The sequence below is a fragment of the Watersipora subatra genome, chromosome 1, assembly GCF_963576615.1.
Source record: "Watersipora subatra chromosome 1, tzWatSuba1.1, whole genome shotgun sequence".
Taxonomy (NCBI): Eukaryota; Metazoa; Bryozoa; class Gymnolaemata; order Cheilostomatida; family Watersiporidae; genus Watersipora; species Watersipora subatra.
The window spans coordinates 50,372,655-50,397,399 of record NC_088708.1 but is presented as its reverse complement, the minus strand read 5'-3'; the positions used below and the strand labels follow the sequence as shown (position 1 = coordinate 50,397,399).

The following is a 24,745-nucleotide window of genomic DNA, read 5'->3' as shown; positions in this document are numbered from 1 at the left end:
AGACATTCATACTTCTATGCATGCCCTGACTGAGGGATCTTCAGTTCAATAGGCAAACTTAGAAATAAAAAAGAGGCTTGTTGGTCTAGGGGTATGATTCTCGCTTTGGGTGCGAGAGGTCCCGAGTTTAAATCCCGGACAAGCCCAATGGTTTTGTTTTAACAATGAATAACGGTTTTCAATGGGGTTTTCTGATGATATGATCAAAAATGTTAACGGAAGCAGATACGAATATTCCATCACACATGAAAACTAAAAAAGGTTGAGAGAATAGAACGACTTCAGGGTAAAGTTGGACAGCCTAAATAATGGGATGTGCCCAGGGTATATTCCATACAATTACTAGTAAGTAAACGCTATGGCTGTTAAACCTATTTCAGAATGCATAGGGACTGGATTCAGACATTCGTACTTCTATGCATGCCTTATCTGAGGGAATTTTAGTTCAACAAAGCAAAGTTAAAAGCCAGATAAAGGCTTGTTGGTCTAGGGGTATGATTCTCGCTTAGGGTGCGAGAGATCCCGGGTTCAAATCCCTGATAAGCCCAATGGTTATATTTTATTAATTAGTAACGGTTTTCTATGATATTTCTGATGGTATGATGAAAAAGTGTTCTCAGAGGCAGATACGAATATTCCATCGAACATGAAAACTAAAAGGTGTTGAAAGAATAAAACCACTTGAGGGTAAAGTCGGATAGCCTAAATAATGGGATGTACTCAGGATATATTACATACAATTGCTAGTAAATAAATGCTATGGCTGTTAAACCTATTTCAGAATACATAGGGACTGGTTTCAGACATTCATACTTCTATGCATGCCCTCTCTGAGGGATTTCCATTTCAACAAGGCAAAGTTAGAAGTAAAACAAGAGGCTTGTTGGTCTAAGGGTATGATTCTCGCTTTGGGTGCGAGAGATCCCGGGTTCAAATCCCGGACAAGCCCAATGGTTATGTTTTATTAATTAACAACGGTTTTCTATGATATTTCTGATGATATGATGAAAAAGTGTTATCAGAGGCAGATTTGAATATTCCATCGAACATGAAAACTAAAAGGTGTTGAAAGAATAAAACCACTTGAGGGTAAAGTCGGATAGCCTAAATAATGGGATGTACTCAGGATATATTACATACAATTGCTAGTAAATAAATGCTATGGCTGCTAAACCTATTTCAGAATACAAGGGGACATATTTCAGACATTTGTACTTCTATGCATGCCCTCTCTGAGGGATTTTTAGTTCAACAAAGCCAAGTTAGAAATCAGATAGAGGCTTGTTGGTCTAGAGGTATGATTCTCGCTTGGGGTGCGAGAGGTCCCGAGTTCAAATCACCGGCACGCCCAATGGTTTTGTTTTAATAATAAATAGCGGTTTCCTATGGGGTTTTCTGATAATATGATCAAAAATGTTAACGGAAGCAAATACGAATATTCCATCGAACAAGAAAACTAAAAGGTGTTGAAAGAATAAAACCACTTGAGGGTAAAGTCGGATAACCTATATAATGAGATGTACTCAGGATATATTACATACAATTGCTGGTAAATAAATGCTATGGCTGTTAAACCTATTTCAGAATACATAGGGACTGGTTTCAGACATTCATACTTCTATGCATGCCCTATCTGAGGGATTTTTAGTTCAACAAGGCAAAGTTAGAAGTGAAAAAAGAGGCTTGTTGGTCTATGGGTATGATTCTCGCTTTGGGTGCGAGAGGTCCCGGGTTCAAATCCCGGACTAGCCCAATGGTTATGTTTTATTAATTAGTAACGGTTTTCTATGATGTTTCTGATGATATGATGAAAAAGTATTATCAGAGGCAGATACGAATATTCCATCGAACATGAAAACTAAAAGGTGTTGAAAGAATAAAACCACTTCAGGGTAAAGTCGGATAGCGTAAATAAGGATAAAGTCAGATAGCCTAAATAATAGGATGTGCTCAAGATATATTTCATGCAATTGCCAGCAAATAAATGAAATTACTGTTAAACCTGTTCTAGACGATACAGAGGCTGGTTTCAGATGTTAAACCAAAAACCGTCAAGCAGGGCATGCCTAAAAGTACGAATATCAGCATGGGCGGCAGACTAGCTTTTTGAAAAGCTAACATTTAAAATAGAATTAGCAAATTGGAAACAACTTTCGATAATGGAAAGTTTTCGGGTAGAATAGCCCGGCAGTAAAAAATGATTGCATCACCAAGATTTTTTCTAGCGATCCGAAAAGTATGAAAGAATAAAACAAGGAGGCTTGTTGGTTTAGGCGTATGATTCTCGCTTTGGGTGCGAAAGGTCCTGGGTTCAAATCCTGGACAAGCCCAACGGTTATGTTTTGTTAATGACTAACAGTTTTCTATGAGTTTTCTGATGATCTGATGAAGAAGTGTTATCAGAGGCAAATACGGATCTTCCATCGAACATGAAAACTAAAAGGTGTTGAAAGAATAAAACCATTTCAGGGTACAGTCGGATTGCCTAAATGATAGTGTGTGCTCAGTATGTATTACATAGAATTGCTAGTAAATAAATGCTATGGCTGCTAAACCCATAGAGTTATCTTCCCCTAGAGTGATAACTGCGCATTCAACAACACGAGCGTTTCCGGTGCCAGCAAGGAGCGTTTAGGCCACGCCCTTTTTTTGTGCTAGTCAATTGTAGTGATTGACAGAACGATAACATCAGCCATGTGAATGATCATGAATTTCGACAGTTAAGATAGCAATTATTGCTCATGTTAAAGAAATGATGATTATAGTTTATTACACTAATATATGCTTATTATTTAAAGCAATTCAATACCTACATGCCTTGCAAAGGCACTGAATAGGTAGTGTTAAGTAAGCGAGTTAATGCAATCAGTTACTCCAATGATATACAGCCCCCACACATGGGAGACAGTATATCTTTGGTTACTCATACATAAGATAGATAGTCATACTGGGAATGTATTACATTGGTGTGATGGGAAGCTAATCGACTGCCATCAACTGAAAGTATTGACATTGTATAGTGATAGAGTGATTCATTGACACCACAGTTCACAAACAGCCCTTGCATGTAATATTAGATTTCAATACATATCAATCAAATACATAGACTAGCTTGAACCAAAGATGTCCGCTAGTTAGAGGACATCTTTGCTTGATGTAAGCAAGCAAAAAGTTTGAAAGTTAGAGTGGCAAATGTTGTTATATGTTAGATAAAAATAAATTATACCTAATTATACTAAATTATAAGTATTTAAAAATAAAATAGACTTTTTTATTGCTTTATTTATTAAATAATTTTTATTGTAATCATAGCTAAACAGATTATATATTTAGCCATCACTTGCTAATTATTTCACATTTACATTTAAACACATTTGCAGTTTCATTTTTCTTCCTAATTTTTTTCAACAAAAAACTTCTTTCATGATATGAAATTTAAAAATTGTAGTTGTTTGAAAAAGCTTGAAAACATTTACAGTTGTTTTTATATTCTCTCCTCTCTTCATTTATTTCAATTACACAAAACACTTCTCATAATATGTGGTTTAAAAGTTAAAGTGGCAAATGTTGTTATATGTTAAATAAAAATAAATTATAATGTACTTAATTATACTAAATTATAATTATATAAATATAAAATAAACTCTTATATTACCTTATTTATTAAATAATTTTTCATTGTGATCATAGCTAAACAGATTATATTTAGCCATTACTTGCTAATTATTTTACAGTTAAACACATTTACAGTTTTTTTCCTAATTTATTTCAACAAAACACTTCTTTTATGATATGAAATGTAAAAGTTGTAGTTTTTTGAAAAATCTTGCAAACCTTTACAGTTGTTTTTTTTCCTCTTAATTCATTTGAACTGCTTAAAAATATTTTCTCATGATATGAAGTTTAAAAGTTAGAATGGTAAATGCTATATAAAAATAAACTTTCTGTCCAAAGACTTTTTCAATACTCGGGCAACTCGGTTAGTACAGCTCATAGTTGATGGCAGTCAATTAGCTTCCCGTCACACTAATGTAATACAACCCCAGTATGACTATCTTTCTTATCTATGAGTAACTGACTGCATTAACTCACTTACTTAACACTATCTATTCAGTGCCTTTGCAAGTCAAGTAGGTATCAGGGATTACGTGTATGTCACAATTTCCATTTCCATAATTCGGTTCCATATAATTTCCATTTCTATAAAATTTCCATAATTTATTTCCATATTAATTCCATTTCCATAACAATTCCCTACATCATTTCTATATTATTTCCATTTCCATAACATTTTCATAATTCATTTCTATATTATTTCCATTTCCATAACATTTTCATAATTCATTTCTATATTATTTCCATATTAATTCCATTTCCATAACATTTCCATATTATTTCCATTTCAATAACATTTCCATATTAATTCCATTTCCATAACATATCCATATTATTTCCATTTCAATAACATTTCCATATTATTTCCATTTCAATAACATTTCCATACTATTTCCATTTCAATAACATTTCCATATTTCTAAAATAAAACTTCCATATCCATTTCCCTAAAACTATGGAAATATTTATGTTTATGGAAACAATGATATACAGGGGGCTGTATATCATTGGCTGTATATCATTGCTGTATGGGGCTGTGGGGGGCTGTATATCATTGATGGAAATGGATATGAAAAAGTAAACATTTCCATAATATGTTTAGCGATCCCTGGGAGGTATTGAATTGTTTTAAATAATAAGCATATACTAAAGTAATAAAGTATAATCATCATTTCGTTAATATGAGCATTAATTACTATCTTAACTGGAAATTCATGATCCTTGTTTAACCCTTCCCATGGCTGATGTTATTGATCTAGTCAATCACTACGACTGGCTAGCACAAAAAAGGGGCGTGGCCTAAACGCTCCTTGTTGGCACCGGAAACGCTCGTGTAGTTATCACTCTAGGGGGAAAAAACTCTATGGCTAAACCTATTTCAGAATACAAGGGGACTGGTTTCAGACATTCATACTTCTATGCATGCCCTATCTGAGGGATTTTTAGTTCAACAAAGCAAAGTTAGAAGTCAGATGGGGGCTTGTTGGTCTAGGGGTATGATTCTCGCTTTGATTGCGAGAGATCCCGAGTTCAAATCCCGGACAAGCCCAATGGTTTTGTTTTAACAATGAATAACGGTTTTCAATGGGGTTTTCTGATGAGATGATCAAAAATGTTAACGGAAGCAGATACGAATATTCCATCAAACATGAAAACGAAAAGGTGTTGAAAGAATAAAACCACTTCAAGGTGAAATCGGATAGCCTAAATAATGAGATGTGCTCAAGATGTATTACATACAAATGCTGGTAAATAAATGCTATGGCATTTAAACCTATTTCAGAATACATTGGGACTGGTTTCAGACATTCGTACTTCTATGCATGCCCTCTCTGAGGGATTTTCAGTTCAACAAGGCAAAGTTAGAAGTAAGAAAAAATCTTGTTGGTCTAGGGGTATGATTCTCGCTTTGGGTGCGAGAGGTCCCGTGTTCAAATCTCGGACAAGCCCAGTGGTTTTGTTTTATTAATGAATAACGGTTTTCTATGGAGTTTTCTGATGATATGCTCAAAAATGTTAACGGAAGCAGATACGAATATTCCATCACACATGAAAACTAAAAAAAGTTGAGAGAATAGAACGACTTCAGGGTAAAGTTGAATGGCATAAATAATGGGATTTGCCTAGGGTATATTCCACACGATTACTAGTAAGTAAACGCTATGGCTGTTAAACCTATTTCAGAATACATGGGGACTGGTTTCAGACATTCATACTCCTATGCATGCTCTATCTGAGGGATTTTTAGTTCAACAAGGCAAAGTTAGAAGTAAAAAAAAAGGCTTGTTGGTCTAGGGGTATGATTCTCGCTTTGGGTGCGAGAGGTCCCGGGTTCAAGTCCCTGACAAGCCCAATGGTTATGTTTTATTAATTAGTAACGGTTTTCTATGATATTTCTGATGGTATGATAAAAAAGTGTTATAAAAGGCAGATACGAATATTCCATCGAACATGAAAACTAAAATGTGTTGAAAGAATAAAACCACTTGAGGGTAAAGTCGTATAGCCTAAATAATGGGATGTGCTCCAGATATATTACATACAATTGCTAGTAAATAAATGCTATGGCTGTTAAACCTGTTTCAGAATACATAGGGACTGGTTTCAGACATTCATACTTCTATGCATGCCCTATCTGAGGGATTTTCAGTTCAACAAGGCAAAGTTAGAAGTAAAAAAAGAGGCTTGTTGGTCTAGGGGTGTGATTCTCGCTTTGGGTGCGAGAGGTCCCGGGTTTAAATCCTGGACAAGCCCAATGGTTATGTTTTATTAATTAGTAACGGTTTTCTATGAGTTTTCTGATGATATGATGAAAAAGTGTTATCAGAGGCAGATATGAATATTCCATCGAACATGAAAACTAAAAGGTGTTGAAAGAATAAAACCACTTGAGGGTAAAGTCGGATAGCCTAAATAATGGGATGTACTCAGGATATATTACATACAATTGCTAGTAAATAAATTCTATGGCTGTTAAACCTATTTCAGAATACATAGGGACTGGTTTCAGACATTCATACTTCTATGCATGCCCTAATTGAGGGATTTTCAGTTCAACAAGGCAAAGTTAGAAGTAAAAAAGAGGCTTGTTGATCTAGGGGTATGATTCTCGCTTTGGGTGCGAGAGGTCTCGGGTTCAGATCCCGGAAAAGCCGAATGGTTATGTTTTATTAATTAGTAACGATTTTCTATGATATTTCTGATGATATGATGAAAAAGTGTTATCAGAGGCAGATACGAATATTCCATCACACATGAAAACTAAAAGGTGTTGAAAGAATAAAACCACTTGAGGGTAAAGTCGGATAGCCTAAATAATGAGACGTGCTCAAAGTATAATACATACAACTGCTAGTGAATAAACGCTATGGCTGTTAAACCTATTTCAGAATACATAGGGACTGGTTTCAGACATTCATACTACTATGCATGCTCTATCTGAGAGATTTTTAGTTCAACAAGGCAAAGTTAGAAGTAAAAAAAGAGGCTTGTTGGTCTAGGGGTATGATTCTCGCTTTGGGTGTGAGAGGTCCCGGGTTCAAATCCCGGACAAGCCCAATGGTTGTGTTTTATTAATGACTATTGGTTTTCTATGAGTTTTCTGATGATTTGATGAAAAAGTGTTATCAGAGACAGATACGGATATTCCATCGAACATGAAAGCTGAAAGGTGTTAAAAGAACAAAACCACTTGAGGGTAAAGTCGGATAGCCTAAATAATGGGATGTGCCCAGGGTATATTCCATACAATTTATAGTAAGTAGCGCTATATCTGTTAAACCTATTTCAGAATACATAGAGACTGGTTTCAGACATTCGTACTTCTATGCATGCCCTCTCTGTGGGGTTTTGGTTCAACAAAACAAAGTTAAAAGTCAGATAAAGGCTTGTTGGTCTAGGGGTATGATTCTCGCTTTGGGTGCGAGAGGTCCCGGGTTCAAATCCCGGACAAGCCCAATGGTTGTGTTTTATTAATGACTAACGGTTTTCTATGAGTTTTCTGATGATATGATGAAAAAGTGTTATCAGAGGCAGATACAAATATTCCATCAAACATGAGAACGAAAAGGTGTTGAAAGAGTAAAACCACCTCAAGGTGAAGTCGGATAGCTTAAATTATGAGATATGCTCAGGATGTATTACATACTATTGCTACTAAGTAAATGCTATGGCTAGTAAACCGATTTCAGAATATGTCATGCAAGTGCCAAGTATTATTGGTACTTTGCCAACAAACATTATGCCTATTAGCTAAAGCTTTATACAAGCTAATATTATATAGTACTGTAGCTATTAATAATGCTTGTAGCTTTTTACAAAGCTTTTCTATGACCAAACATATAAATACTTGGGTTTTCTGTTATCAAATCAGTTGTCTCTGGAGTGTGCAATAAACCACATTTCTCTAATTTAATACTCTATTTGATTGCTTCTGTGCAGAAACATAACAGAAGCTAATTGGCGACAAGGATTTCTCTTTTGAACAGTTACAAAGAGTTTTGTTCAGATTTTATCATTGATAAAATCGATACAAAGAGTTCTAGTTTATTACAAGAGTAACTGTTCAAAATTGCACCACTACAATGGCAGAAGTAGCAGACCTGATCAAGCTAATGCAGAAGCAGCAGGAGGACCAGAGACAGCAGCAAGAGGAATACAGACGTCAGCAAGAAGAGCATAGACAACAGCAGCATGAGGAGTTCAAGCAGCAACAAGAGGAATACAGACGTCAGCAAGATGAAAGAATGGAGGAGAATAAGAAACTGATGGAGCTACTACTACAAAACCTACAACGGAAACAAGAAACAGCTGCAACCGCTGTTCCAGCCTTCCCAGGTTTTGACCCAACAGCAGAGCTACTAACAGATTACATAGACAGATTCAACACCTTCATTGCAGCAAATTCTATTCATCAAGACAAGATTGCTGGCACTTTTCTCACCAACCAACAGCCTACACTCTACAAGCAGCTTAGTAATATGGCAGCTCAGCTTTCAACACCCAAGCAGATCAACGACCTCAACATGGATGAAATACTGGAATTTCTAAAAGACCAGTATGACCCTAAGCGCTTCATTGTTAGAGAGCGTTACAAGTATTGGAGTGACATGCAGAGGAAACCTGGAGAAACTATTCAAGAGTTAGCTGCCAGAATTCGTCAAGATGCAACTACATGTGCCTTCATAGACATTACAGATCCATTAGATGAGGCTCTCAGAACAAGATTTATCTGCTCTGTAAACAATGAAGCAGTTCTCAAATCTCTCTTCAAGGTCAAGGACAATGAACTCAACTTCAACAAAGCTATACAGGTAGCACAGGAAACAGAAGAAGCAGCTAAAGTTGCCAAAGAGACAGTTTATGGAAACTCGTCTAAAGTCAACAAGGTTGCTCAACAGAAATCAAGATACAAACCACTCCAGAAAAACAACTCTACACCTGACAAGCAGAAGGAAGGAAAGCTATGCTACCATGTGACCGAACTAACCATACAGCGGATGACTGCAGATTCAAAGCAGCCACCTGCAACTTTTGTTCTAAACAAGGTCACATAGAATGAGCATGCAAGAAAAAGAAATCATCTGCAGCAGGAAAACCAGTAAAGATGATAGAATGCACATCAACCAAGATGGTGAAACTTGCTGAAAACATCAAACTGGAGGGAGACAACTTCACACTTGAACTGGACACTGGAGCTTGTGACAACTTCATCTGTAAATCAATATGGGAGAAGCTAGGAAAGCCAAACCTAAAACCTACTACAGTTAACTACAAATCAGCCTTAGAACATCTCATAGAGACGCTTGGCAGATGTGAGCTAACTGCCCAATTGGATGCACAGAAAGAAGTCAGACTACCATTTGTGATTAGTGCTGTACAAGATCTCAACCTACTAGGAAGAACTGCTATACAGCAACTAGGCATCTCTATTGATGACAAGCTACAACAGAACCTTGTATCAACAATCACAGAGAACCAGCCAGATGGGAGGTTACAAATCAAGTGTAAGGAGATGTGCAAAGAATTTCCAGAAATATTCAAAGACGAGCTAGGATGTCTCAAGAACTTTGAACTAGAGATAAACTTCAAACCTTCAACAAAGCCAGTCTTCTGCCGACCCAGACCAGTTCCTATTGCCTTGACAGAAGAGCTCAACCAAGCATACGAAGCAGGTGTAGCTAAAGGCATATGGGAACCAACTCAATTCAACCAGTATGGAACACCAGTTGTACCTGTACGCAAATCTACAACAGGTCAAGCTGCAGGGAAGATCAGAGTATGTGGAGACTACTCCAAGACTATCAATAATCAGCTAGAAACACATAGGAAACCTATCCCACTACCAAAAGATCTAATCAGAAAACTAGGTGGAGGCTATTGCTACACAAAGATTGATTTAGCAGATGCCTACAATCAAATATTGTTGGCACCAGAAAGTCAACGACGACTAGCACTATCAACACACCGAGGAGTACTGCTACAGAAGAGGTTGCCCTTTGGCATAAGCTCAGCACCAGGGTATTTTCAAGAAATCATGGAGCAACTGACACAAGACCTCCCAGGAGTAGCAGTATACCTAGATGATATACTAGTGAGTAGAGCCAATGCAGAGAGCCATCTACAAAACTTACGTCGACTTCTTCAAAGATTAGAAGAAAGAGGGCTCAGATGTAGAAAAGACAAGTGCTGTTTTGCTCAACCGACAGTAGAGTATCTGGGACACAAACTCACTTCAAAGGGAATCACTAAAGGAAAGAAGGCAGATGCAGTACAACAGATGCCAGTCCCAACAGACTTAACTCAGCTAAGATCTTTCTTAGGAGCTACACAATTCTACAGCAAGTTCATACCCAATCTGTCACAACTCACAGGACCATTGCACAAACTGACACGCAAAGGAGAGACCTGGAAGTGGGGCACTGAACAAGAAAAGAACTTCAACAAACTGAAAGAGATGCTATCAACTGATAGTGTCTTAGCACGCTTCAACCCAGATCTTGACATTGGAATCTCATGTGATGCTTCAGAAACTGGACTGGGAGCTGTACTATTTCATCGTTATCCTGATGGAAGTGAGAGACCAATAGCCAATGTTTCAAAAACACTGACCAGCACACAGAGGAAATATGGACAAATACAAAAAGAAGCTCTCTCAATCATATTTGCTCTAAAGAAGTATCACCAGTACCTGTATGGTCGACGGTTTATCTTGGTAACTGACAACAGACCTCTTCTCACACTTCTAGGACCTACCAAAGGAGTTCCAGCTCTAGCAGCCAACAGACTAGCAAGATGGGCACTGGTACTAAATCAGTATGACTACACCATAGAATACAGATCTACCCAGCATCATCAAAATGCAGATGTCCTCTCAAGACTGCCAGTTGGACCTGATAAAGAGTTTGATGCAAGAGAAGATGAGGATGATGTTGATACAGTATGCACTATTCACACTATTGGACAACAGCTCAACTCTACAGACTACAATGTTCTAGCAAAGGAGACAAAGAAAGACCCAACACTAGCCACAGTAATGCGCTACACAGCAGAAGGATGGCCTGGTAACAAAGAGATGAAGGAGACTCAGCTGTCACTCTTCCACAAGATCTCAGATTCACTTTCTATCACTGAAGGTTGTCTTCTATATGGCAACAGAGTAGTCATTCCTGTCAAGTTACAACAGGAAGTATTAAAGATCCTTCACCTTGGACACTTTGGAATGGAAAGAATGAAGAAGCTAGCTCGAACTGCTGTCTATTGGCCTCGCATTGACTCTGATATAGAGGAGACAAGCCGACAGTGCACTGCCTGTGCGGAACACCAGAAGCTTCCACAGAAGTATCCTATACATCCCTGGATGCTACCTGAGAAGCCATGGAGTCGTCTTCACTTAGATCATGCAGTGAACTTCATGGGCAGCCAATGGCTAGTGATGATAGATGCCTACTCAAAGTATCCATGCATACACAGGACTTCATCTACTTCTACCAGAGCTACCACAGACATCTTAGAGGAGATATTCGCACACTTTGGATACCCTCACGCCATAGTCACTGACAATGCTACCAGCTTCACCTCAGGAGAGTTTCAGCAGTGGTGTCAAGAGAGAAGCATTGTTCACCTCACTGGAGCACCCTACCATCCAGCTACAAATGGCGCAGCTGAAAGACTAGTACAATCCTTCAAACAAGCCATGAAGAAATCGTCACTCCCACCTAAATCTGCACTACAACAGTTCCTGATGCACTATAGAAGGACACCACTTCCTACAGGATACTCTCCCAGTCAGCTGCTGAATGGAAGACAGATGAGATGCAAGATTGACACCCTATTGCCATCACCCGCACACATAGCACAGTTTCATCAATCCAGAGAAGTCAACCGATCTGCAGAAAAGACAGTTAGCAAGATACACAGCTACAATCTTGGAGCACCATGCTATGCCTTGTATCATGGACCTAGACGCAACAGACAACCTAGATGGGTTCCAGCCATTGTTACTAAGATATATGGAACTCGTAGTCTCAATGTCAATGTGGTACCAAAGGGACCTACTTGGAGAAGACATGTTGAACAACTCAGACCAAGATACTCAACAGAAGAAGATCAAGACCCTGGAGATAAACCTGATATAACAGAGGAGACAAAACTGGAACTACCAGCCCCTACAACTGTAACAGAGCAACCTCCGTCTAGAAGAAGACCACGCAACCCTCGTCTACCTGATGGAGATGAGTATAGCAGAGACAAACCCCGAAGGTCTAAGAGAACAAGAAAGAACCTTTAGCTTAGTGAGGAGGTGTCATGCAAGTGCCAAGTATTATTGGTACTTTGCCAACAAACATTATGCTTATTAGCTAAAGCTTTATACAAGCTAATATTATATAGTACTGTCTCTTTATAGCTATTAATAATGCTTGTAGCCTTTTACGAAGCTTTTCTATGACCAAACATATAAATACTTGGGTTTTCTGTTATCAAATCAGTTGTCTCTGGAGAGTGCAATAAACCACATTTCTCTAATTTAATACTCTATTTGATTGCTTCTGTGCAGAAACATAACAATTTGATTGCTTCTGTGCAGAAACATAACAGAATACATAGGGACTGGTTTCAGACATTCGTACTTCTATGCATGCCCTTTCTGTGGGGTTTTGGTTCAACAAAGCAAAGTTAAAAGCCAGATAAAGGCTTGTTGGTCTAGGGGTATGATTCTCGCTTTGGGTGCGAGAGGTCCCGGGTTCAAGTCCCTGACAAGCCCAATGGTTATGTTTTATTAATTAGTAACGGTTTTCTATGATAATTCTGATGGTATGATGAAAAAGTGTTATCGGAGGCAGACACGAGTATTCGATCGAACATGAAAACTAAAAGGTGTTGAAAGAATAAAACCACTTGAGAGTAAAGTCGGATAGCCTAAATAATGGGATGTACTCAGGATATATTACATACAATTGCTAGTAAATAAATGCTCTGGCTGTTTAACCTGTTTCAGAATACATAGGGACTGGTTTCAGACATTCATACTTCTATGCATGCCCTATCTGAGGGAGTTTCAGTTCAACAAGGCAAAGTTAGAAGTAAAAAAAGAGGCTTGTTGGTCTAGGGGTGTGATTCTCGCTTTGGGTGCGAGAGGTCCCGGGTTTAAATCCTGGACAAGCCCAATGGTTATGTTTTATTAATTAGTAACGGTTTTCTATGATATTTCTGATGATATGATGAAAAAGTGTTATCAGAGGCAGATACGAATATTCCATCGAACATGAAAACTAAAAGGTGTTGAAAGAATAAAACCACTTGAGGGTAAAGTCGGATAGCCTAAATAATGGGATGTACTCAGGATATATTACATAGAATTGCTAGTAAATAAATTCTATGGCTGTTAAACCTATTTCAGAATACATAGGGACTGGTTTCAGACATTCATACTACTATGCATGCTCTATCTGAGGGATTTTTAGTTCAACAAGGCAAAGTTAGAAGTAAAAAAAGAGGCTTGTTGGTCTAGGGGTGTGATTCTCGCTTTGGGTGCGAGAGGTCCCGGGTTTGAATCCTGGACAAGCCCAATGGTTATGTTTTATTAATTAGTAACGGTTTTCTATGATATTACTGATGATATGATGAAAAAGTGTTATCAGAGGCAGATACGAATATTCCATCGAACATGAAAACTAAAAGGTGTTGAAAGAATAGAACCACTTGAGGGTAAAGTCGGATAGCCTAAATAATGAGATGTGCTCAAAGTATAATACATACAACTGCTAGTGAATAAACGCTATGGCTGTTAAACCTATTTCAGAATACATAGGGACTGGTTTCAGACATTCATACTACTATGCATGCTCTATCTGAGGGATTTTTAGTTCAACAAGGCAAAGTTAGAAGTAAAAAAAGAGGCTTGTTGGTCTAAGGGTATGATTCTCGCTTTGGGTGCGAGAGGTCTCGGGTTCAAATCCCGGAAAAGCTCAATGGTTATGTTTTATTAATTAGTAACGAATTTCTATGATATTTCTGATGATTTGATGAAAAAGTGTTATCAGAGGCAGATACGGATATTCCATCGAACATGAAAGCTGAAAGGTGTTGAAAGAATAAAACCATTTCAAAGTGAAATCGGACAGCCTAAATAATGAGATGTGCTCAGGATGTATTACATACAAATGCTGGTAAATAAATACTATGGCATTTAAACCTATTTCAGAATACATTGGGACTGGTTTCAGACATTCGTACTTCTATGCATGCCCTCTCTGAGGGATTTCCAGTTCAACAAGGCAAAGTTAGAAGTAAGAAAAAGTCTTGTTTGTCTAGGGGTATGATTCTCGCTTTGGGTGCGAGAGGTCCCGGGTTCAAATCCCGGACAAGCCCAGTGGTTTTGTTTTATTAATGAATAACGGTTTTCTATGGAGTTTTCTGATGATATGATCAAAAATGTTAACGGAACCAGATACGAATATTCCATCACACATGAAAACTAAACAGAGTTGAGAGAATAGAACGACTTCAGGGTAAAGTTGAATGGCATAAATAATGGGATTGCCTAGGGTATATTCCACACAATTACTAGTAAGTAAACGCTATGGCTGTTAAACCTATTTCAGAATACATAGGGACTGGTTTCAGACATTCATACTCCTATGCATGCTCTATCTGAGGAATTTTTAGTTCAACAAGGCAAAGTTAGAAGTAAAAAAAGAGGCTTGGTGGTCTAGGGGTATGATTCTCGCTTTGGGTGCGAGAGGTCCCGGGTTCAAATCCCGGACAAGCCCAATGGTTATGTTTTATTAATGACTAACGGTTTTCTATGAGTTTTCTGATGATATGATGAAAAAGTGTTATCAGAGGCAGATACGAATATTCCATCAAACATAAGAACGAAAAGGTGTTGAAAGAATAAGACCACTTCAAGGTGAAGTCGGATAGGTTAAATTATGAGATGTGCTCAGGATGTATTACATACAATTGCTACTAAGTAAATGCTATGGCTAGTAAACTGATTTCAGAATACATAGGGACTGGTTTCAGACATTCGTACTTCTATGCATGCCCTCTTTGTGGGGTTTTGGTTCAACAAAACAAAGTTAAAAGTCAGTTAATGGCTCGTTGGTCTAGGGGTATGATTCTCGCTTTGAGTGCGAGAGATCCCGAGTTCAAATCCCGAACAAGCCCAATGGTTTTGTTTTAACAATGAATAACGGTTTTCAATGGGGTTTTCTGATGAGATGATCAAGACTGTTAATGGAAACAAATACGAATATTCCATCGAACATGAAAACTAAAAGGTGTTGAAAGAATAAAACCACTTGAGGGTAAAGTCGGATAGCCTAAATAATGGGATGTACTCAGGATATATTACATACAATTGCTAGTAAATAAATGCTATGGCTGTTAAACCTATTTCAGAAAACATAGGGACTGGTTTCAGACATTCATACGTCTATGCATGCCCTATCTGAGGGATTTTCAGTTAAACAAGGCAAAGTTAGAAATAAAAAAAGAGGCTTGCTGGTCTAGGGGTATGATTCTCGCTTTGGCTGCGAGAGGTCCCGGGTTCAAATCCTGGACAAGCCCAATGGTTATGTTTTATTAATTAGTAACGGTTTTCTATGACATTTCTGATGGTATGATGAAAATGTGTTATCAGAGGCAGACACGAGTATTCCATCGAACATGAAAACTAGAAGGTGTTGAAAGAATAACACCACTTCAAAGTGAAATCGGACAGCCTAAATAATGAGATGTGCTCAGGATGTATTACATACAAATGCTGTTAAATAAATACTATGGCATTTAAACCTATTTCAGAATACATTGGGACTGGTTTCAGACATTCGTACTTCTATGCATGCCCTCTCTGAGGGGTTTCCAGTTCAACAAGGCAAAGTTAGAAGTAAAAAAAGAGGCTTGTTGGTCTAAGGGTATGATTCTCGCTTTGGGTGCGAGAGGTCTCGGGTTCAAATCCCGGAAAAGCCCAATGGTTATGTTTTATTAATTAGTAACGAATTTCTATGATATTTCTGATGATTTGATGAAAAAGTGTTATCAGAGGCAGATACGGATATTCCATCGAACATGAAAGCTGAAAGGTGTTGAAAGAATAAAACCACTTCAAAGTGAAATCGGACAGCCTAAATAATGAGATGTGCTCAGGATGTATTACATACAAATGCTGGTAAATAAATACTATGGCATTTAAACCTATTTCAGAATACATTGGGACTGGTTTCAGACATTCGTACTTCTATGCATGCCCTCTCTGAGGGATTTCCAGTTCAACAAGGCAAAGTTAGAAGTAAGAAAAAGTCTTGTTTGTCTAGGGGTATGATTCTCGCTTTGGGTGCGAGAGGTACCGTGTTCAAATCTCGGACAAGCCCAATGGTTTTGTTTTATTAATGAATAACGGTTTTCTATGGAGTTTTCTGATGATATGATCAAAAATGTTAACAGAACCAGATACGAATATTCCATCAAACATAAGAACAAAAAGGTGTTGAAAGAATAAGACCACTTCAAGGTGAAGTCGTATAGGTTAAATTATGAGATGTGCTCAGGATGTATTACATACAATTGCTACTAAGTAAATGCTATGGCTAGTAAACCGATTTCAGAATACATAGGGACTGGTTTCAGACATTCGTACTTCTATGCATGCCCTCTTTGTGGGGTTTTGGTTCAACAAAACAAAGTTAAAAGTCGGTTAATGGCTTGTTGGTCTAGGGGTATGATTCTCGCTTTGGCTGTGAGAGGTCTCGGGTTCAAGTCCCTGATAAGCCCAATGGTTATGTTTTATTAATTAGTAACGGTTTTCTATGATAATTCTGATGGTATGATGAAAAAGTGTTATTAGAGGCAGACACGAGTATTCCATCGAACATGAAAACTAAAAGGTGTTGAAAGAATAAAACCACTTCAAGGTGAAATCGGATAGCCTAAATAATGAGATGTGCTCAGAATGTATTACATACAAATGCTGGTAAATAAATGCTATGGCATTTAAACCTATTTCAGAATACATAGGGACTGGTTTCAGACATTCATACTTCTATGCATGCCCTCTCTGAGGGATTTCCATTTCAACAAGGCAAAGTTAGAAGTAAGAAAGAGTCTTGTTGGTCTAGGGGTATGATTCTCGCTTTGGGTGCGAGAGGTCCCGTGTTCAAATTTCGGACAAGCCCAGTGGTTTTGTTTTATTAATGAATAACGGTTTTCTATGAAGTTTTCTGATGATATGTTCAAAAATGTTAACGGAAGCAGATACGAATATTCCATCACACATGAAAACTAAAAATAGTTGAGAGAATAGAACGACTTCAGGGTAAAGTTGAATGGCATAAATAATGGGACTTGCCCAGGGTATATTCCACACAATTACTAGTAAGTAAACGCTATGGCTGTTAAACCTATTTCAGAATACATAGTGACTGGTTTCAGACATTCGTACTTCTATGCATGCCCTATCTGAGGGATTTTTAGTTCAACGAGGCAAAGTTAGAAGTAAATAAAGAGGCTTGTTGGTCTAGGGGTATGATTCTCGCTTTGGGTGCGAGAGGTCCCGGGTTCAAATCCCGGACAAGCCCAATGGTTATGTTTTATTAATGACTAACGATTTTCTATGAGTTTTCTGATGATATGATGAAAAAGTGTTATCAGAGGCAGATACGAATATTCCATCAAACATAAGAACGAAAAGGTGTTGAAAGAATAAGACCACTTCAAGGTGAAGTCGGATAGGTTAAATTATGAGATGTGCTCAGGATGTATTACATACAATTGCTACTAAGTAAATGCTATGGCTAGTAAACCGATTTCAGAATACATAGAGACTGGTTTCAGACATTCGTACTTCTATGCATGCCCTCTTTGTGGGGTTTTGGTTCAACAAAACTGTTATGTTTCTGCACAGAAGCAATTAAATAGAGTATTAAATTAGAGAAATGGTTTATTGCACACTCCAGAGACAACTGATTTGATAACAGAAAACCCAAGTATTTATATGTTTGGTCATAGAAAAGCTTTGTAAAAGGCTACAAGCATTATTAATAGCTATAATGAGACAGTACTATATAATATATTAGCTTGTATAAAGCTTTAGCTAATAAGCATAATGTTTGTTGGCAAAGTACCAATAATACTTGGCACTTGCATGACACCTCCTCACTAAGCTAAAGGTTCTTTCTGGTTCTCTTAGACCTTCGGGGTTTGTCTCTGCTATACTCATCTCCATCAGGTAGACGAGGGTTGCGTGGTCTTCTTCTAGACGGAGGTTGCTCAGTTACAGTTGTAGGGGCTGGTAGTTGCAGTTTTGTCTCCTCTGTTGTATCAGGTTTATCTCCAGGGTCTTGATCTTCTTCTGTTGAGTATCTTGGTCTGAGTTGTTCAACATGTCTTCTCCAAGTAGGTCCCTTTGGTACCACTTTGACATTGAGACTACGAGTTCCATATATCTTAGTAACAATGGCTGGAACCCATCTAGGTTGTCTGTTGCGTCTAGGTCCATGATACAAGGCATAGCATGGTGCTCCAAGATTGTAGCTGTGTATCTTGCTAACTGTCTTTTCTGCAGATCGGTTGACTTCTCTGGATTGATGAAACTGTGCTATGTGTGCGGGTGATGGCAATAGGGTGTCAATCTTGCATCTCATCTGTCTTCCATTCAGCAGCTGACTGGGAGAGTATCCTGTAGGAAGTGGTGTCCTTCTATAGTGCATCAGGAACTGTTGTAGTGCAGATTTAGGTGGGAGTGACGATTTCTTCATGGCTTGTTTGAAGGATTGTACTAGTCTTTCAGCTGCGCCATTTGTAGCTGGATGGTAGGGTGCTCCAGTGAGGTGAACAATGCTTCTCTCTTGACACCACTGCTGAAACTCTCCTGAGGTGAAGCTGGTAGCATTGTCAGTGACTATGGCGTGAGGGTATCCAAAGTGTGCGAATATCTCCTCTAAGATGTCTGTGGTAGCTCTGGTAGAAGTAGATGAAGTCCTGTGTATGCATGGATACTTTGAGTAGGCATCTATCATCACTAGCCATTGGCTGCCCATGAAGTTCACTGCATGATCTAAGTGAAGACGACTCCATGGCTTCTCAGGTAGCATCCAGGGATGTATAGGATACTTCTGTGGAAGCTTCTGGTGTTCCGCACAGGCAGTGCACTGTCGGCTTGTCTCCTCTATATCAGAGTCAATGCGAGGCCAATAGACAGCAGTTCGAGCTAGCTTCTTCATTCTTTCCATTTCAAAGTGTCCAAGGTGAAGGATCTTTAATACTTCCTGTTGTAACTTGACAGGAATGACTACTCTGTTGCCATATAGAAGACAACCTTCAGTGATAGAAAGTGAATCTGAGATCTTGTGGAAGAGTGACAGCTGAGTCTCCTTCATCTCTTTGTTACCAGGCCATCCTTCTGCTGTGTAGCGCATTACTGTGGCTAGTGTTGGGTCTTTCTTTGTCTCCTTTGCTAGAACATTGTAGTCTGTAGAGTTGAGCTGTTGTCCAATAGTGTGAATAGTGCATACTGTATCAACATCATCCTCATCTTCTCTTGCATCAAACTCTTTATCAGGTCCAACTGGCAGTCTTGAGAGGACATCTGCATTTTGATGATGCTGGGTAGATCTGTATTCTATGGTGTAGTCATACTGATTTAGTACCAGTGCCCATCTTGCTAGTCTGTTGGCTGCTAGAGCTGGAACTCCTTTGGTAGGTCCTAGAAGTGTGAGAAGAGGTCTGTGGTCAGTTACCAAGATAAACCGTCGACCATACAGGTACTGGTGATACTTCTTTAGAGCAAATATGATTGAAAGAGCTTCTTTTTGTATTTGTCCATATTTCCTCTGTGTGCTGGTCAGTGTTTTTGAAACATTGGCTATTGGTCTCTCACTTCCATCAGGATAACGATGAAATAGTACAGCTCCCAGTCCAGTTTCTGAAGCATCACATGATATTCCGATGTCAAGATCTGCGTTGAAGCGTGCTAAGACACTATCAGTTGACAGCATATCTTTCAGTTTGTTGAAGCTCTTTTCTTGTTCAGTGCCCCACTTCCAGGTCTCTCCTTTGCGTGTCAGTTTATGCAATGGTCCTGTGAGTTGTGACAGATTGGGTATGAACTTGCTGTAGAATTGTGTAGCTCCTAAGAAAGATCTTAGCTGAGTTAAGTCTGTTGGGACTGGCATCTGTTGTACTGCATCTGCCTTCTTTCCTTTAGTGATTCCCTTTGAAGTGAGTTTGTGTCCCAGATACTCTACTGTCGGTTGAGCAAAACAGCACTTGTCTTTTCTACATCTGAGCCCTCTTTCTTCTAATCTTTGAAGAAGTCGACGTAAGTTTTGTAGATGGCTCTCTGCATTGGCTCCACTTACTAGTATATCATCTAGGTATACTGCTACTCCTGGGAGGTCTTGTGTCAGTTGCTCCATGATTTCTTGAAAATACCCTGGTGCTGAGCTTATGCCAAAGGGCAACCTCTTCTGTAGTAGTACTCCTCGGTGTGTTGATAGTGCTAGTCGTCGTTGACTTTCTGGTGCCAACAATATTTGATTGTAGGCATCTGCTAAATCAATCTTTGTGTAGCAACAGCCTCCACCTAGTTTTCTGATTAGATCTTCTGGTAGTGGGATAGGTTTCCTATGTGTTTCTAGCTGATTATTGATAGTCTTGGAGTAGTCTCCACATACTCTGATCTTCCCTGCAGCTTGACCTGTTGTAGATTTGCGTACAGGTACAACTGGTGTTCCATACTGGTTGAATTGAGTTGGTTCCCATATGCCTTTAGCTACACCTGCTTCGTATGCTTGGTTGAGCTCTTCTGTCAAGGCAATAGGAACTGGTCTGGGTCGGCAGAAGACTGGCTTTGTTGAAGGTTTGAAGTTTATCTCTAGTTCAAAGTTCTTGAGACATCCTAGCTCGTCTTTGAATATTTCTGGAAATTCTTTGCACATCTCCTTACACTTGATTTGTAACCTCCCATCTGGCTGGTTCTCTGTGATTGTTGATACAAGGTTCTGTTGTAGCTTGTCATCAATAGAGATGCCTAGTTGCTGTATAGCAGTTCTTCCTAGTAGGTTGAGATCTTGTACAGCACTAATCACAAATGGTAGTCTGACTTCTTTCTGTGCATCCAATTGGGCAGTTAGCTCACATCTGCCAAGCGTCTCTATGAGATGTCCTGAGGCTGATTTGTAGTTAACTGTAGTAGGTTTTAGGTTTGGCTTTCCTAGCTTCTCCCATATTGATTTACAGATGAAGTTGTCACATGCTCCAGTGTCCAGTTCAAGTGTGAAGTTGTCTCCCTCCAGTTTGATGTTTTCAGCAAGTTTCACCATCTTGGTTGATGTGCATTCTATCATCTTTACTGGTTTTTCTGCTGCAGATGATTTCTTTTTCTTGCATGCTCTTTCTATGTGACCTTGTTTAGAACAAAAGTTGCAGGTGGCTGCTTTGAATCTGCAGTCATCCGCTGTATGGTTAGTTCGGTCACATCTGTAGCATAGCTTTCCTTCCTTCTGCTTGTCAGGTGTAGAGTTGTTTTTCTGGATTGGTTTGTATCTTGATTTCTGTTGAGCAACCTTGTTGACTTTAGACGAGTTTCCATAAACTGTCTCTTTGGCAACTTTAGCTGCTTCTTCTGTTTCCTGTGCTACCGGTATAGCTTTGTTGAAGTTGAGTTCATTATCCTTGACCTTGAGGAGAGATTTGAGAACTGCTTCATTGTTTACAGAGCAGATAAATCTTGTTCTGAGAGCCTCATCTAATGGATCTGTAATGTCTATGAAGGCACATGTAGTTGCATCTTGATGAATTCTGGCAGCTAACTCTTGAATAGTTTCTCCAGGTTTCCTCTGCATGTCACTCCAATACTTGTAACGCTCTCTAACAATGAAGCGCTTAGGATCATACTGGTCTTTGAGAAATTCCAGTATTTCATCCATGTTGAGGTCGTTGATCTGCTTGGGTGTTGAAAGCTGAGCTGCCATATTACTAAGCTGCTTGTAGAGTGTAGGCTGTTGGTTGGTGAGAAAAGTGCCAGCAATCTTGTCTTGATGAATAGAATTTGCTGCAATGAATGTGTTGAATCTGTCTATGTAATCTGTTAGTAGCTCTGCTGTTGGGTCAAAACCTGGGAAGGCTGGAACAGCGGTTGCAGCTGTTTCTTGTTTCCGTTGTAGGTTTTGTAGTAGTAGCTCCATCAGTTTCTTATTTTCCTCCATTCTTTCAACTTGCTGACGTCTGTATTCCTCTTGTTGCTGCTTGAACTCCTCATGCTGCTGTTGTCTATGCTCTTCTTGCTGCTTTCTCTGCTCCTCTTGCTGCTGTCTCTGGTCCTCCTGCTGCTTCTGCATTAGCTTGATCAGGTCTGCTACTTCTGCCATTGTAGTGGTGCAATTTTGAACAGTTACTCTTGTAATAAACTAGAACTCTTTGTATCGATTTTATCAATGATAAAATCTGAACAAAACTCTTTGTAACTGTTCAAAAGAGAAATCCTTGTCGCCAATTAGCTTCTGTTATGTTTCTGCACAGAAGCAATTAAATAGAGTATTAAATTAGAGAAATGGTTTATTGCACTCTCCAGAGACAACTGATTTGATAACAGAAAACCCAAGTATTTATATGTTTGGTCATAGAAAAGCTTTGTAAACAGCTACAAGCATTATTAATAGCTATAATGAGACAGTACTATATAATATATTAGCTTGTATAAAGCTTTAGCTAATAAGCATAATGTTTGTTGGCAAAGTACCAATAATACTTATCACTTGCATGACAAAAACAAAGTTAAAAGTCAGTTAATGGCTTGTTGGTCTAGGGGTATGATTCTCGCTTTGAGTGCGAGAGATCCCGAGTTCAAATCCCGAACAAGCCCAATGGTTTTGTTTTAACAATGAATAACGGTTTTCAATGGGGTTTTCTGATGACATGATCAAGACTGTTAATGGAAACAAATACGAATATTCCATCGAACATGAAAACTAAAAGGTGTTGAAAGAATAAAACCACTTGAGGGTAAAGTCGGATAGCCTAAATAATGGGAGGTACTCAGGATATATTATATACAATTGCTAGTAAATAAATGCTATGGCTGTTAAACCTATTTCAGAAAACATAGGGACTGGTTTCAGACATTCATACGTCTATGCATGCCCTATCTGAGGGATTTTCAGTTCAACAAGGCAAAGTTAGAAATAAAAAAAGAGGCTTGTTGGTCTAGGGGTATGATTCTCGCTTTGGGTGCGAGAGGTCCCGGGTTCAAATCCCGGACAAGCCCAATGGTTATGTTTTATTAATTAGTAACGGTTTTCTATGACATTTCTGATGTTATGATGAAAATGTGTTATCAGAGGCAGACACGAGTATTCCATCAAACATGAAAACTAAAAGGTGTTGAAAGAATAACACCACGTGAGGGTAAAGTCGGATAGCCTAAATAATGGGATGTACTCAGGATATATTACATACAATTGCTAGTGAATAAACGCTATGGCTGTTAAACCTATTTCAGAATACATTGGGACTGGGTTCAGACATTCATACTCCTATGCATGCTCTATCTGAGAGAATTTTAGTTCAACAAGGCAAAGTTAGAAGTAAAAAAAGAGGCTTGTTGGTCTAAGGGTATGATTCTCGCTTTGGGTGCGAGAGGTCTCGGGTTCAAATCCCGGAAAAGCCCAATGGTTATGTTTTATTAATTAGTAACGAAATTCTATGATATTTCTGATGATTTGATGAAAAAGTGTTATCAGAGGCAGATACGGATATTCCATCGAACATGAAAGCTGAAAGGTGTTGAAAGAATAAAACCACTTCAAAGTGAAATCGGACAGCCTAAATAATGAGATATGCTCAGGATGTATTACATACAAATGCTGGTAAATAAATACTATGGCATTTAAACCTATTTCAGAATACATTGGGACTGGTTTCAGACATTCGTACTTCTATGCATGCCCTCTCTGAGGGATTTCCAGTTCAACAAGGCAAAGTTAGAAGTAAGAAAAAGTCTTGTTTGTCTAGGGATATGATTCTCGCTTTGGGTGCGAGAGGTCCCGTGTTCAAATCTCGGACAAGCCCAATGGTTTTGTTTTATTAATGAATAACGGTTTTCTATGGAGTTTTCTGATGATATGATCGAAAATGTTAACGGAACCAGACACGAATATTCCATGACAGATGAAAACTAAAAAGAATTGAGAGAATAGAACGACTTCAGGGTAAAGTTGAATGGCATAAATAATGGGATTGCCTCGGGTATATTCCACACAATTACTAGTAAGTAAACGCTATGGCTGTTAAACCTATTTCAGAATACATAGGGACTGGTTTCAGACATTCATACTACTATGCATGCTCTATCTGCGGGATTTTTAGTTCAACAAGGCAAAGTTATAAGTAAAAAAAGAGGCTTGTTGGTCTAGGGGTATGATTCTCGCTTTGGGTGCGAGAGGTCCCGGGTTCAAATCCCGGACAAGCCCAATGGTTATGTTTTATTAATGACTAACGGTTTTCTATGGGTTTTCTGGTGATATGATGAAAAAGTGTTATCAGAGGCAGATACGAATATTCCATCAACCATAAGAACGAAAATGTGTTGAAAGAATAAGACCACTTCAAGGTGAAGTCGGATAGGTTAAAT

The 24,745-nt window shown here is 38.6% G+C and overlaps 12 non-coding genes across 12 annotated transcripts; all 12 read left to right on the top strand.

Annotated features, from left to right (window-relative positions):
- The first annotated feature begins 74 nt into the window (after nt 1-74).
- Trnap-ugg (transfer RNA proline (anticodon UGG)) lies at nt 75-146 on the top strand. Its single transcript has one exon. It is a non-coding gene; the product is annotated as a tRNA-Pro (tRNA).
- A 329-nt stretch (nt 147-475) lies between these two features.
- Nucleotides 476-547, top strand: Trnap-agg (transfer RNA proline (anticodon AGG)). The gene has a single exon. It is a non-coding gene; the product is annotated as a tRNA-Pro (tRNA).
- Nucleotides 548-877: 330 nt separating this feature from the next.
- Nucleotides 878-949, top strand: Trnap-ugg (transfer RNA proline (anticodon UGG)). The gene has a single exon. It is a non-coding gene; the product is annotated as a tRNA-Pro (tRNA).
- Nucleotides 950-1,680: 731 nt separating this feature from the next.
- On the top strand, nt 1,681-1,752 carry Trnap-ugg (transfer RNA proline (anticodon UGG)). The gene has a single exon. It is a non-coding gene; the product is annotated as a tRNA-Pro (tRNA).
- A 4,143-nt stretch (nt 1,753-5,895) lies between these two features.
- Nucleotides 5,896-5,967, top strand: Trnap-ugg (transfer RNA proline (anticodon UGG)). The gene has a single exon. It is a non-coding gene; the product is annotated as a tRNA-Pro (tRNA).
- Nucleotides 5,968-7,100: 1,133 nt separating this feature from the next.
- On the top strand, nt 7,101-7,172 carry Trnap-ugg (transfer RNA proline (anticodon UGG)). The gene has a single exon. It is a non-coding gene; the product is annotated as a tRNA-Pro (tRNA).
- Nucleotides 7,173-7,499: 327 nt separating this feature from the next.
- Trnap-ugg (transfer RNA proline (anticodon UGG)) lies at nt 7,500-7,571 on the top strand. Its single transcript has one exon. It is a non-coding gene; the product is annotated as a tRNA-Pro (tRNA).
- Nucleotides 7,572-12,805: 5,234 nt separating this feature from the next.
- On the top strand, nt 12,806-12,877 carry Trnap-ugg (transfer RNA proline (anticodon UGG)). Its single transcript has one exon. It is a non-coding gene; the product is annotated as a tRNA-Pro (tRNA).
- Nucleotides 12,878-14,813: 1,936 nt separating this feature from the next.
- Trnap-ugg (transfer RNA proline (anticodon UGG)) lies at nt 14,814-14,885 on the top strand. Its single transcript has one exon. It is a non-coding gene; the product is annotated as a tRNA-Pro (tRNA).
- Nucleotides 14,886-17,621: 2,736 nt separating this feature from the next.
- Nucleotides 17,622-17,693, top strand: Trnap-ugg (transfer RNA proline (anticodon UGG)). Its single transcript has one exon. It is a non-coding gene; the product is annotated as a tRNA-Pro (tRNA).
- Nucleotides 17,694-23,308: 5,615 nt separating this feature from the next.
- Trnap-ugg (transfer RNA proline (anticodon UGG)) lies at nt 23,309-23,380 on the top strand. Its single transcript has one exon. It is a non-coding gene; the product is annotated as a tRNA-Pro (tRNA).
- Nucleotides 23,381-24,512: 1,132 nt separating this feature from the next.
- Trnap-ugg (transfer RNA proline (anticodon UGG)) lies at nt 24,513-24,584 on the top strand. The gene has a single exon. It is a non-coding gene; the product is annotated as a tRNA-Pro (tRNA).
- The last annotated feature ends 161 nt before the right edge of the window (nt 24,585-24,745 follow it).